Below are 14,281 nucleotides of genomic sequence, written 5' to 3'. Positions count from 1 at the left end.
TCTTCTGTGTTTCAAAAGGTTTTGTTTTTCAGTTGTCAAAAAGTTAATGTTATGCCTTCAATCATGACTTAATACTGAGCAATTATTTAAGAAAAAAAACACATATATGGCTGGGTCCAACTGAAAGGTTCTCTACCATAAGGGTTATAATGTAATTGTCATTGAGAATTGTGGAATTTTAGCCTTCTCAATCAAAAGTTAACATCAGATGTACTGTAAAGGCGATGACCGTTCAAACTGGAGGTATAAATTCTGTTTTCAAATAGCTTATCTTGTCCAACTAATAGTCCCAAAATCCAAACCCAAAATATTTACTTTATTTTGTTTGATAATGACTTAAATGGATAATCAATTATTGATTAATATTTTGTTGATTGACTAACTGAGTAATCAACATTGGTTTAACGTTACAGGCTGCAAAACTTGTAAAACTGACATCATCCCTTTTCTTTTTTTCAATGGCTCTTGAACCTGCTCACATATTTGAGATTAGAGATTTAAGATTAAAGCTGACAAATCAACGACTAGATGACAGTTTAATCCCCAAATACTGAAGAAATGTCAACCACTTGCAGCACAGCTACATTCAATGTTTCTGTTTCCATCCGGTGAGTTGAGCCTTATCCTCAGGGGAAAATGTTGTTTATTATCAAGTCTACTAAGTGACTTATACTGTCTATCCAGTGTTGACAAAATGTATTCAGTGATTACTTTAATGCACAGACTCCAAAGAGAGTGAGTGGGCTAGTAAAGCCCAGATCTGCTCCTAATATAATTCCAGATATCTCATTATTGTTACATGTATGCTTACCTAGCTCAACAAGCTACAACCTGCATTCTTCAGGTTTGAAGAGGAATCACAGCAATGGTGTGAATCCTGTTAAAAGCAAACAAAACAGCAAGGCATTCGCAAAGTTTGCCTCAATCTAATATACACAGGAATTCAAACAGCTCTTTTTTACCTAACTTTGCATTCCCACAAGTCTTTTCAAAATGACTGCTTTTACTTTGCTTGTGTCCTGCCCTCCTTCATTCCAGCCCTGTGGTCCTATACTGTCTCTATTATAGGGTTATAAACAAAGTAACCAAAATTAGAGCAGCACGGCATCCAGTTGTCAGGGCCATTCCCAGATGTGGGCTTTGAGAGGGACCATGTTGCAATGTAATTTAGCACTGGGGCCACTCACTTGCACGTAATCTCACCCCCTCAAAACTCACATATGTGCTTTGTGTTTTCTGGCTGGTGTGTTTACTGGGAAGATGTGCGGAAATTGGGATTTTACATGTGTTTATCTCATCCAGTTGTCTGCTAGGAAATTCCCCAACTTTGAAAGATCTACCTCGTGGATGGAGAAAGGACATGTGATTGTTTTTGCTCAAAGCTTTTTCATATGCAAACTTTTCCTTTTCTTAATAACACAAAATTGTCCCTGCTTCTACTTTGAGGTGCAGCACAAAAAAGTATCTCCTAAAATAACTTGCTGCATGTGAGAGTCCCTGTCTTGGCTGCTGATTTAAGATGGAGAGAAAGGAAAAGAGAGAGGTTCTTGTTTACCATGGCAGTAAAAAAGGGTTCATCCTGACAAGATGAAATAAGGGAGTTGAGGCTGCATTCCATTTTCCAGGCTTTGTGTGTAGCTTTGCATGCGATAACCTAAAAAAAACGCTTAAACCCATTAGAACCTGAACAAAAACCTTTCAACCTGGGATACAAAGCGGAAAAGCAATCAATTGAAGTGGAGCCTTTTGTCTCATTGGCTCCAGCAGAACATGACCATCACATTTTAGATCCCTTTACACTCACAGAGCCAGACAAAACAGGAAATTGGGGGGCATTTGGGCAACAGTCGAGCCTTTGACCCTTGAACTACAGCGCACCCTGTTTTGAAGTCAAGAGAGAGAAGCACAAGCAATTACATGCGATGCAGAGTGTGTTCCCTTGAACATTAAGCTTCCACTGTGTAAACAGAATCAGAGCTCTCTGAGCATGTTTGGTAGAGCTGTGGGTGTAGTCGCTTCAAGTTTATAATCTTTGCTCTCTGCTGAGCCAAACACTTCTCACAGTTTGGGTTGTACTGAAGGAGTGGCTAGTAGTAGTACAAGACACTGGCAATTTTTTAAACATGTCATTGATGATCTACATGGTTTCTAGTAGAGTTAATAACAAATAAGTAAGCATCAGTATTTTCAGGATCATAGTTTAGCTTAAAGGCGACACTGGCCAGGCAGCCTTAACAGCTCCCACCATAGCCATAAAAGAAAGCTGTCAAGAATTTCTGCTGCATTTGACTCGTGTGTGTGCGTGTGTTGTGTGTGTGTGTGTGTGTGTGTGTGTGTGTGTGTGTGTGTAAGCATCTTGAGCATCTTGGTGGCAAATACTCCACCCTCCTCAGAGATTGTCACCTCTGTTTAACATCTCGCTCCATCCCTCTGCCAGCCTGTCATCTGCTCCTGTTTGCAAACTAAAGACAGATAATCTCAAATCCATAAAACCATAGATGTAAAGTCTTATCTATTAATGTGCCACAGCTATTAGAAGATTAATTTCTTTTAGTAATGCTCTTAAGTTTTATATGTAGCATGTACTGCAGATGTTGAATATATTTAATGGTGAATTCGGTGTCTCCACATGAACACCTCCCTAAAAACCATCTATCCAGTTGTCTGCCTGTTACATAAATTAAAAATCATACTTTTATTTTACAGTACATTTAATTTTAATACAGCACTTTTATACTGTAGTTGAAATGATGCTCTACTGCCAAAGTGTTACCATCACTTTAAGGCAACACTTCATATTCCCAAAACATGAACGGTGTCCATAGCCTGAGCCAGAAACCTACTTTTACTGTGGAATTTCATCAATTTTACACATAAAAACCTAACTACAGGTCTTGGGGTGTACAAATGCATATGTGAAAAACATTGTATAAAGCCTTTTGGGGCTACAGAGAGAGCTGCGTGAAATTTCATACCTCAAGTGATGTCACTAAAGTCAGCATTCATTTGGGTAGAAGACAAGTTTGAAAATAAAATAAATCTGTTGGCTTGGAGTTAGAAAAAGTGAGCTTACCAGAGCTTGCTCATCATCTCTGCTATAGGCTAGCAGCTCGAGGCTACATTAGCGGTTGCTAGCATAACAACACCCGAATCTCCCTGATCAAACTGTCAGCAGTTGAATTGCATTGTGGGTATTGTAGGCGCCAGGTTTTGACAAGAAAAAGGATTCCAATTCTAAATCAGTGGACTACTCCTTTAACATATTTTCACAATGTCTTGAAAGTTTTTGTTTGATTAGTGGAGTCTAATAATGATACTTGGCTTATTATATTACTATAACAACAAATTAACGACTAATTATATTATTACAATAAATGTGTTAAATAGAAGAATGCTTTCCAGAGTAAGGGAAATAAAATACAATGGAAGCACATGAGGTACCATAAAAATAACTTTGCCACAAAGGTTCAGAGCAGTACATAAAAGCTATGCCCTCAAGGATACAACAGGAAAATCATAACAAAAATATCATACAAGGCCAGTAGGGTGTCCTGGAAGCCTAATGATTAAGACTTATACCATATAACCTCATGGTTCCTGCCAGTGACCTTTGTTGCATGCCATACCTGTCATCTCTCTTTCTCTCTCTCTCTCTCTCTCTCTCTCACAATGTTTCCTGTCTTTCTGTCTGCTATCAAAAAAAAAAAGCATTAAATGGTAAAGCATTATCATGTAAGCAAAAATGGGGTATATGATGAGACTTAAAAACAAAAGCATTGTCAGCAGACATGACATTAAATAGATATATTAATAGGATAGATTAAATTGCTCCAGAGCTCAGGCAGCAGTACGACAAAGATAACATCTTGATTTCAACCTGGACTCTGAAGGGAAAATCATGAGCATAATGACTGAAACATCCAGGATCTCAAGGTTTATTTTAGTCATCAGTCTCAGTTCAGCCTTGTTAGGTCGTCTATATTAAGTTACTAACCAAATCCTGTCTGCCAAATACTCACTGGGAAGGTTATGAACTTGAAGGCATAAATGTTGTGTTTTTGTACATTTACATTGGCTGACTAAAGCAACTCCATGCAGCAGCCTTCCCATAATAAAATATTTTACATTCAGTCATTTTGAAAATTAGCCTCACGTTATTCTTGATATAGGGAAACATCATCTATATGAAATGCTTCACTTGTGGATACGTGTATTTGACGTGATTCAAAGACAAACAAACAGAAGATAGGTAGAAATGTTAGTTAGTGATGAATGTTCTGCTTTGTAGCTAAATTGATTATAAATAATTCATGGTAACTTCAGGATGGTGTAGCATTTTTAGACACTCTGAATTTGGAATACACACACTCAAAATTCAAGGGTAACTTTAGTATTTTTCAACCTGGACTATATTTTCCCATGTTTTTTGTGTTTTATGTGATTAATTAGGACCGCATTTTTTGAAAGTGGTCCAAAGTGAGCACGCTGCAGTCGGCAGCAGTAAAACAGGGCTGCAATGTAATCCTTGTGGGCAATTCCGCCCCATCAAAGTACGTCCACTAAAGTGCTTGTTGCCACTGACAGGCTCAGATTGTTATTACAAGTGTCTGACAACACTGTGGAAAGAATCCCTCCAGAGACAAACAGTTTTTAAAGAGTAAGATCCTTGACGATTAACCAGAAACAGTCAGTATGTTGCTCTCGCCAAAGCCACCAGACTCCATTGATAAGAAAATCATCTTTCTTTGCAGAACATGGGAGTCGCTGGTCTACCGCTGCCTATTTTGGTTAGTTTGTTTGTGTTATTGTATGACTTTGTTGTTTATGTTTGTTTTTGTTATTGTGTGACTTCAGTGTTTTTGTTTATGTGTGTTATTGTTTGACTTTGGTGCACTTGTTTGTTTGTGTCATTGTGTGTTTTTGGTATTTTAAGGGTTAAAAACACCAAAGTTACACAATAACACAAACTAACCGATTGAGGCATATTTTTGTCAAGGGAGTCTGGTGGCTTTAATGAGAGTGACATAGTGACTGTTTCTGGTTAAACATAAAGGATCTTACTCTTTAAAAGGTCCATCTTTGTAACGATCCTTTCCATATTGCTGTCTTAACAATCTGAGCCTGTCAGTTGCAAAAACAAACACTTTAGTGGAGATACGTTGACAGGGTGCAATTGCCCGCAAGCCTTGTGTTGCCGCCTTGTTTCACAGCTGCTGACACCAGCATGCTCGCTCAATTCTGGACCAATTTCAAATATTTTGTCATGATTAGTCACATAGACACAAAAACATAGGAAAATAGGGTCCAGGTTACTCTTTAAGTCTTGTGACATTACATACTTAAATAATGTATATTCTAGCAAATGTCCTGAATGAACCATACGGACATTTGCTTAATATGTGTCACAAACTGAGTCCTAAATAGTGATATGACAAATGCAGAAAAAATATGTTATATAACCAAGACATTGTCTTTTAATCAAATAACATCTGAAAACAAACTGTCAGGCTCTGTTTGACAAGGCAAGGCAAGTTTATTTGTATAGTACATTTCAGCAACAAGGCAATTAAAAGTGCTTTACATAAATCACGAAAGTAACATAGGGAAATGTAAAAAAGAATAATTAGGCTATTCACCTTCCATATTTTGCTTTTTTGATGTCCCATTTCTCACAATATTAAGCTCAGTTTATCAAAACATTTAATTTAACAGTTTCATGGTTATATCATATTTACGTTTTTTAAAGGATTTATTTTTCTTCAGATCAGCAAATTTTACTTAAAGTATGAAATGTAAAAGTAATCATTATGCAGTAAAATGTACATGTTTTGGGGTTGATATTACTGTTGCATAAATGTGGTATGTTGCAATTTACTGCTGTAGATGTTTACGCTTGTGCTAATTTAAACTACTTTTTATATAGTTGAGTTGTCCTTCAGTTTATCAAAAAAATTCAAATTCACAATCACAAAATTTGGAGATACATGGCTTTCACTGGACAGAAAAGGTATGAACATTTTTAATCAGAAAAGTAACCTAGTAAGCTGTCAGACAAATGTAGTAAAGTAAGAAGTACAATATTACCTTAAGTACTGTAGTATAAAGTATACAGTTGCATAAAATGGAAATACTCAATTAAAGTACAAGTACCTCTAATTTGTGCAGTATTTGAGTAAATGACCTTGGTTACATTCCACCACTGCTCATCAGTAAGAGCTGCCACTTTGATTCAGACGCTCCTGCTCCCTCACTTTTAATTCTGTAACGACAAGAATCACTTTTCCTCCCCACATACAGTATTTTGCTCACTGACAACTATGATTTGTGGCCACAATACCTAAAAATTGTATGGTTGAGTATGTAAAAGAAGAATACCACTGTGGCGCCCTGGTGGCCTTGGGTTAAGGCGCGGCCATGAACCACAACATCCCTATTCGAATCTGGCTGCGGACCTTTGTTGCATGTCATTACTCCTCTCTCTCTTCTCATTTCCTGTCGTCTCTCTACTGTAATCTCTCTAATAAATGCATAAAATGCCTAAAAATACTTAAAAAGGAAGCACACAACAAAGCATTGATGTCCCTAAAGCTTACCTTAATCATAGGCTCCAGTAAGGTGATGCACTCACTAAGCTGTCACTTTCAAATACATAGTTTTTCTAGGTACTTAAACTGTGAGTATCAGTGACTGATTCTAAATTGGGATACAAACTAAAACGGGCCACATCAATTCTCCGTCCATTCATTTTTTTGTTTGCTTGTTTGTGCTTTCATTTTAAATAAATAAATAAAAGGTCTTCCGTGAATGACCACAGCCATTAGTTGCAGCGGTGGCGCCACTGTACACATGACTCCAGCTGAACCAGGATCAGTTAGGGACAGGCTCCATCACACTGGGTTCCCTTCCTCTTCCTTTGTTTTAATCCCATTTCCTTCCTCGTTTTCTTAGATACATTTCCCCCCATGGAAGTCTAAACAAAATACAATACTGTGAAAGTAAACAAACGCACAAATATCATGTCCTACCACCTTGGCACTTACCAAAACCAAACCCAGTTTTATGAGGATGCCAAGGCAAGGTTTTGGTGTATGATTTTGCTACTTGGCCAGGAGCTACAATATTGATTGACTGAAATTCCATGAATGAATGTGGTTTGTGACTTGTGCAGCAAAAGACATATGTGTTTTTCTATTTTGCATATGTAAACAAAACAAAAGTGAGCGTGCTGGTATAATAACTGGATGGCAGGTAAGTTATCATCAGTTATCAGTAAAAACTGAAAACAGGATCAGTTTCCTGGGAAACATCTGTCAGCACTAATACTGCAGAGCATACATAGCAGTATGACTATTTTTATGTTTACTCAAATTCTAGACCAGCAGATTCACATCAGATCTTTAATCCTGAACTCCTCTGCTGTCCCAAATTCTGCCAAAACCGCTAGTTGTCAAGCTGATATAAAAATGTATTCTTTAATGCAATGTTGTGCCCTCTAAGCAAGTGTGTTTTCTAGCAACGGTGCGTCCAATTAACTTGTTCATAAGGAAGGCTATTGTTTAAACTCAAATGTCCTTTAACAGCATCTCAGTCCAGCTCTGGACTGAGATGCTGTCCAACTCTGTTCATGGGGAAATATGATGCTCCCAATGATCATGATAATGTGCTGATTTGTGTGTGAGTTCAAACAAGGACATGTACTACAGCATGTTATCCCAGTTTCGCTTTAGTTATGACTATCTAATAAAGGCGACAATTGTCTCAAAATAGTAAACATGTGAGCCTGCATAATTGCACATAAGATTCTACCTAAATATACTGAAATGTTTCTTTGAACATGCAGCATCCATTAACCTGCACAGTTGTTAACTTGGCTAATGCCTGCATTAACATTAATGAGGTTTAACACACTTTTTATGAGGCTCTTGTTTCTAGCGTCGTGTTACTGCCATCACCCATATCCACCATTTCAAACTCATCCATCCCCGCCCACCTCATGCTATTAGACCTATAATGGAAGTCTAGATTAATGGTTAATTTCCAGGAAACCCCCTGTGTTCTGTCATAAAGTGCTTTCCATTAATTAGTGACTCTGTTTCTCAGAATGGAGGGGGGAGAGGAGAAGAGTGATTAATGAGTTAACTGGTGCAGCCACTGACTCGCCAAGCTCCAGTGGTGAGCGTGAGAGTCGGACCCGCAAAGAGGGAGAAAGAAAATAAATATGTGTCCCTTGAAAAAAAAGTGCATGGAAATTCATTGAAAGGGTAGCTGAGTGCAGTTTCAAAGGGATGGTGGAGCATTAGAGCTGAACTGTGAGTAAGAGGGCAGAGTGAGGCTTGATTACGCCCTCTCTGGTGCCAGAAATCCAGATAGGGATGGGTGTGTGCTGAACTGAGAGAACTGTTAACATGGAAAGAAGTTCAGGCGGCTTCTCCACTTCTTTCCCTCTCTTAAGGTGTGAGAGTTAGATGTGACGATCAATACCACTTTATTGTCTGTATGCTAAATATAAAGCTACAGCCAGTAGTTGGTTAGCTTAATTCGGCATAAAGATTACAAACAGCTAGCCTGGTTCTGTCCCATAATTAATTAATTTAGTTTTTGTATGAGTAACCAAGCTAGATACCTCCCCCTTTCCAGTCATTATGCTAAGCTAAGCTATATGGGTTGATATTACGTCGTGAGCTTTAGAGGTGCTGGTAGAGCCAGGCTAGCTGTTTACCCGTTTATAGTCTTTATGTTAAGCTAAGGCCCCATCCACACTACTCCGTTTTAGTTTACAAACGGAGAATTAAAATGAATATGATCTCCGTCCACACCAGCATTTTAGCTGCTTATCAGAGTTGATCTCCGTCTACATTAAAATTAGGCACCTCTATTGTCCGTTCAAGTACACTGGGCATGCGTGTGCCGGTGTAAACATGAAGCAGATGGTCTATTCTGTAGTTACAGAAGATTTGGCGAAATAATAAAGTAATGCAACGAAGAATCACACCAGATTTTTTTTACATGCACCAATAACGAGCTGGGACTGTTACTGAATGTAACACGGGACTGTGGCGGCGGAAAACAGACTGGGAGTCATCGCAAAGTAAATGGCGACATGCACAGTTGCCTACAAGTGTAGGCAGATAGGCCTAAGTGTTATTTGCACGGTACAGAATATTTTAATAAAAATACCAACTCAAACTCAAACTCTGTCAGTAGCATCGCGCTTCTGCTTTACATGACTCATAAGACCCAATCAGAGAGCCGAGCGTGAGCGTCTGCATCATCGTTCCTAAAGTCCTCCGTTCTTGCCAGTCTTAACTAAAACGACTTCCGGAGTTTCCAAACTTCTCCGTTTTAGGTCTTCATTTTGCCGTTTTAGTCCGGGACGGGAGGTGAAAATGTAGCAAAAGTTCTCTGTTTTAATTAAAAAACGCAGTAGTGTGAATGTGGTCTAAGCTGACCAGTTGATGGCTGTAGCTTCATATTCAACAGACATATATGATAGTGGTATCAACCTTTTCATCTAACTCACTGCAATAAAGCGAAAAAAGTGTATTTCCCTACATGTTGAACTGATCCTTTACGTCAGAATCAGCTCCAAACAGATAAATATTTTAACTGGCTAATGTTACTGACCCATGGCAGTGTTTCTGTGCAGAGATTCCTATGGACCTCAGATTAAGAGGGCAGCCTGGTTTGAGTCCAGAGGTCTGGATAGACATTATCTCCAGCACCCCTGCATGTTTTCATAAAGGGGCCTCCTAGTCTCTCCAGAGCTGGCCTGTAAGTGGCTGGAAGTGGGCAGCATGAGTGTTTGTGTGTGCATGAATGTTTATGTATGCATCTGTGTGTATGTGTGTGTGAGTGTGAGTGCAGAGTAAACTGCCGCCTTGGTGGGGCAACACGCTGTCTGCCATGTCTCTGGTCTAGATGAGAGCCATTAGGGGAGCGATGAAGCTGATGACATGTTGTTCCTGTGACAGGCCGCCTGGCCCCAGACTCCTCTCTGCTGCTGCGGCTGCTGTTGCTGTTGCTGCTGTGGGAGCCCAGGGGTCGACCACTGGACAGACAGAGAGACGCAGGGACTGTGTTTATTTTGGGAGGTGGTTTGGTGCCGGACACCCTGTCTACTCTCCCACCAACCTTGATACACCACCACCCCCCTCTTCCCACACTCACACACAACTTATCGCCAACACACATGCAACCTTTCACATGGCGTAAATAGCAATTGCTGGACTGACAGATTATGTTAAAGGGTCAGTTCACCCAAATTATGCAAAAAAGTATTTATTCAGGCAGATAGTTGTGGTTTTATTTGTTAAGGCTTTGAATGAACAGTCTCTGATATTTCTGCCTGCAATCTATTACAAATCAGATGAATACAATTTTGCCTATTGCACTCAGAGCATTTGAAAATTACATTTAAAAACTTCAACAGCAAATTCTCTTTCCCAAGTCTCTCTCCCCTCATTTTTTCATCTTTCTACTCTATCTAAAAAAGATCTACAAACAATATTTGTGATCTATTGAATACAGCTTTATCGATTAAAAGCTATGCCTTGTTTAGGGAATTAATGCTCACAGTACAGTAATAATAAGTCAACATGTAATTCAATGATGTTATGGTTGCACAGACTATTGCTTTTTTGTCAAGTGTCCAATAACCAGTTTCTCTCAGGTCAGCCGGCCAGTTTGAACTCCTTGAATTTTAGTTATGCAAACAGTTCCCTGGCTATTGATTCAAGATTCAGGTAATTTAAGATAGCTTTATTGTAATTGTCTCCAACGTAATTGCAGTTCCATATCTGATCAGGTACCCAGTCATACAGATTTGAAACAAAATTATTACAGTATCAAAATATTCAGTGTAAAATAAGAATTTAGAAGTGCAGAATATGCACTTAACAATAGAAAAGTTAACAAGAAGTATGTTGAATAAAAATAAGGCAATATAATCAAGGTGTATAAATATAAAATCAAATTGCTGTAGTAGATTACATAGTTAGTTAGTTATGAAGTAAGAATATGGTAATAGAAATAGTCATTGCTGTTGTTCTCTGTGCATATTAGCCAATATATACGATACCATTTTATTGCACATGATTCTTGTATTGCATGTATATTATACACTCATCATGTACACAGTTATTTTATTGCGCACTATGGGAACTGTATTTGTCTATGAATGCATACTGGATGTGCCAGAGGAGTGAGATTTGATAGTGAGGGAATATTGCTCAGGTTAACGCCATCCTGTCTGACTCATATTTATTACCACTTGGTTTGACTTTGTCATTATTGCTGTTATTCATCCTTTTCTAGCTGAATTTATATCACATATGTGTTTTGTCTAACCGTATAAAAGAAGTTCCCAAAGTTTGTTTTGTTTTTTTCCTGTTAAAGGATAATTTCGGTATTATTAAACCCAGGCTCTATGTTTACATATTTTGGTGCTGAAATGACTAGTAGATAAAAGTTTTGGAATCCATGCAGTAGATGACATGCAGGGGTGTTTTCTCTTGCTGAGTGTTAACTACTAGAGGTGTGTGTTACACCCACTTTGATTTATATGTTTGCCTCAGCTAAGGTATTAACTCGCATCTGACTTTTTAAAATTGCATTTTCAATCAATAATTAGTTACAGAAAACAATGGAAAAAAACACTAGTGTTGACAGTGGAAGACGTCGTCTGACGTTGGATGGTCAATGCTCTTGAACTTCTTGTGAGTCTGTTATCTATTTATTAAAATATATGTAGTCATGTGTTGTTTTAAAGACCAATAAATCACCTGTGGCTGTTGGTCCCAGTGGCGTATTTGTGGCCACTGAAACATTCAACTCTGGACGAAGCTCTACCAAAACACTTCTCTTTTCCCTCTCTGCATCTCTGCATCCGATTGAGTTACACAAGGGAACACATTTTGAACAGGTGCCCAGTGAACGCCACGGCAGCCACACACTCACACACACACTGCTCTCCTCTTCTTCCTACTCTCTCCTTCTGTCATTGTAACTTGACTCCTACTTCTTCAGCCAGCCCTGTCGTCCCTCACATACTCCAGGAGAGTTTGGGCACACTGGTCCGGGCACAGCACATACGTGGACAGGGTTTACTCTTCTGATATGAAGTGTGAACGGTCACAGACCAGGGAGGCTGTGTGTGTGTGTGTGTGCTAATCGTACGGCCATAACTTTCACTTAAACCAATGCTTGTAGAGTTGTTAAAATGCCAGTCTCGAGCAATGGTGGAGGCAGTCAAATTGGCACACAGACGGGCAGTGGCGTGATGCCACTGGGGCATACCCTAACTCCCTGTTTACCCCTTGTGCTCTTTGCCACTAATGTTCAATAGTTCCCTCCAGTCCACTGTATTTTAGGGTTTTTTGTATCTTAAGTCACCTTTTTCAAAAAGTAAATATCTGCGTTTTTTTCATATTGCCTTTTTACGCAAGTGGTAAGTGGTTTACAATTTGCCTCTCATTTACCCATTTACACACACACTATAATCTGGGGTTCACTGTCTTCCCAAGGACACTTCTGCATGTGTACAGGAGTGGACTTGAGGAGGATTAAACTTCCATCTCAGCGATCAGTGGATGACCACCTCTACCTCCTGAGCCACAGCCTCTGTAAGGCAATGTGTATAGTACATTCAGTAATACATGGCACTGTAACTGAATATTTATGAATATTGAATATTTACTATATTGTTACACACTCACATCAAAGAAATTCTCAGTACTGTAATTTATTAATGCACTTTCAGTGCCAAAGTCTTATACAATTCTCTTATGATGAATGTTTTTTGTGCAAAAGCATCTGCAAAGAAGCTAGTAACTTCAACCATTGTGCAGATGACTGTAGTCTCGCAAGGTGGAGCTCTCCATGATTTTACATGTTTGAGTCAATGTGAAGTAATTTTACACCTCTGGTTACACAGGACAGTCTCAAAGGAAAAAATAACAGCTATATTAAAATGCTGCTGCAGGTTAATGCATCAATTTGAATCACATATCGTTTTGAAAGGGACATCTTTCAAAATGAGTACTTTTAGGGCTAGATAGAGGAATATCTTTGCTTTTTACTTTTTCCATGAAAATAGGAAAAGAAGACCATATACCAAATTTCACTTAAGTTCTGACAGTAAGTCAGAAATATGATTAGCTTTCAAGGCACTGAGGTTCTTTTGTAAAACCAAAACTCTGGTGAAGCTCTACTTCATTCACAATTGAAGCCCTACAAGAAGCAAGGAATCACAGCTTAATATTTTTACAGTTAAACCTTTTATGTCCTTGTTTATGGTTGAAACTTTAAAGTCTGGACCAACCAATACTCTCAGGTCCTGCACATAAGCTACTTTACATGCTTAAAAATTAGGTTGCTCTGTAACTTTAAAAAGTGTGCTCTTTTTATACTGTATAATTATAATATGATGAATATGGTTGTTAGGTTTTATTCTATAACTTTGTTTTCCTTTATTTACTGCATGTATACATTTGCAGGACACAAATGCACTTGTTATTTTTTTATTTTGGCCTATGTCTTTATTAACATATGTCTATGTATCAGGCCTTATCAATGTGATGTTCACTGTGATCACCACATTTTCAGTTTGAGCAGAGCCAAGCAGGATGTTGCGTCTTTAAGAGTTAAGAAACTTGAAACGTGTTTGCGCAACAATCAGTGCGGCTCCCAGCCGCCAAAGTGTCTAGACTGGCACATGATGGCGGGAATCAACCAATGGCTCCAGAGCTTTCCTCTGGGGGCCCCGAGAGAGAGAGAGAGAGAGAGAGAGAGAGAGAGAGAGAGAGAGAGAGAGAGAGAGAGAGAGGGTCAAATAGAAATAATTACACAGGAGACTCAGTGATCTGGATTTCGAAATAAAAGCATTATGTTTAAGTTTTGGTATACTGCTTTTTTCAGTAGCCTACTCTATGACAGCCCATTGCCCTTGATTGATTTTAACCCACCTTGGTTAACTATGGATAACCTGGATGACTGAATCTTCACAGACATCCATAGAATATATTTTTAGATGGAAAGCAATTGGTGAACTTTGAATTTTGCTACTATCTCACTATTTTCTTTAGCCTACCTTTATACTGTAGGCTATATGTGTTTAGCATATTCATGTCTACTGCTTACTGTTTATTATATTACCTCTAGGATATATATGAGTACATTACTCCGAGCTTTTTGCACTTCTGGTTAGATGCTCAACAACATTTCATTCATGTAGTCTCAGTAGCCTAATTGTACTCTGTACAGTGAAGGTGAATCTTATAATCAA

This window comes from Micropterus salmoides, unplaced genomic scaffold (genome assembly GCF_014851395.1).
Source record: "Micropterus salmoides isolate LMB-PRFRI ecotype aquatic unplaced genomic scaffold, ASM1485139v1 Ms_hic_scaffold_6, whole genome shotgun sequence".
NCBI lineage: Eukaryota > Metazoa > Chordata > Actinopteri > Centrarchiformes > Centrarchidae > Micropterus > Micropterus salmoides.
This window is presented reverse-complemented; position numbering follows the sequence as displayed.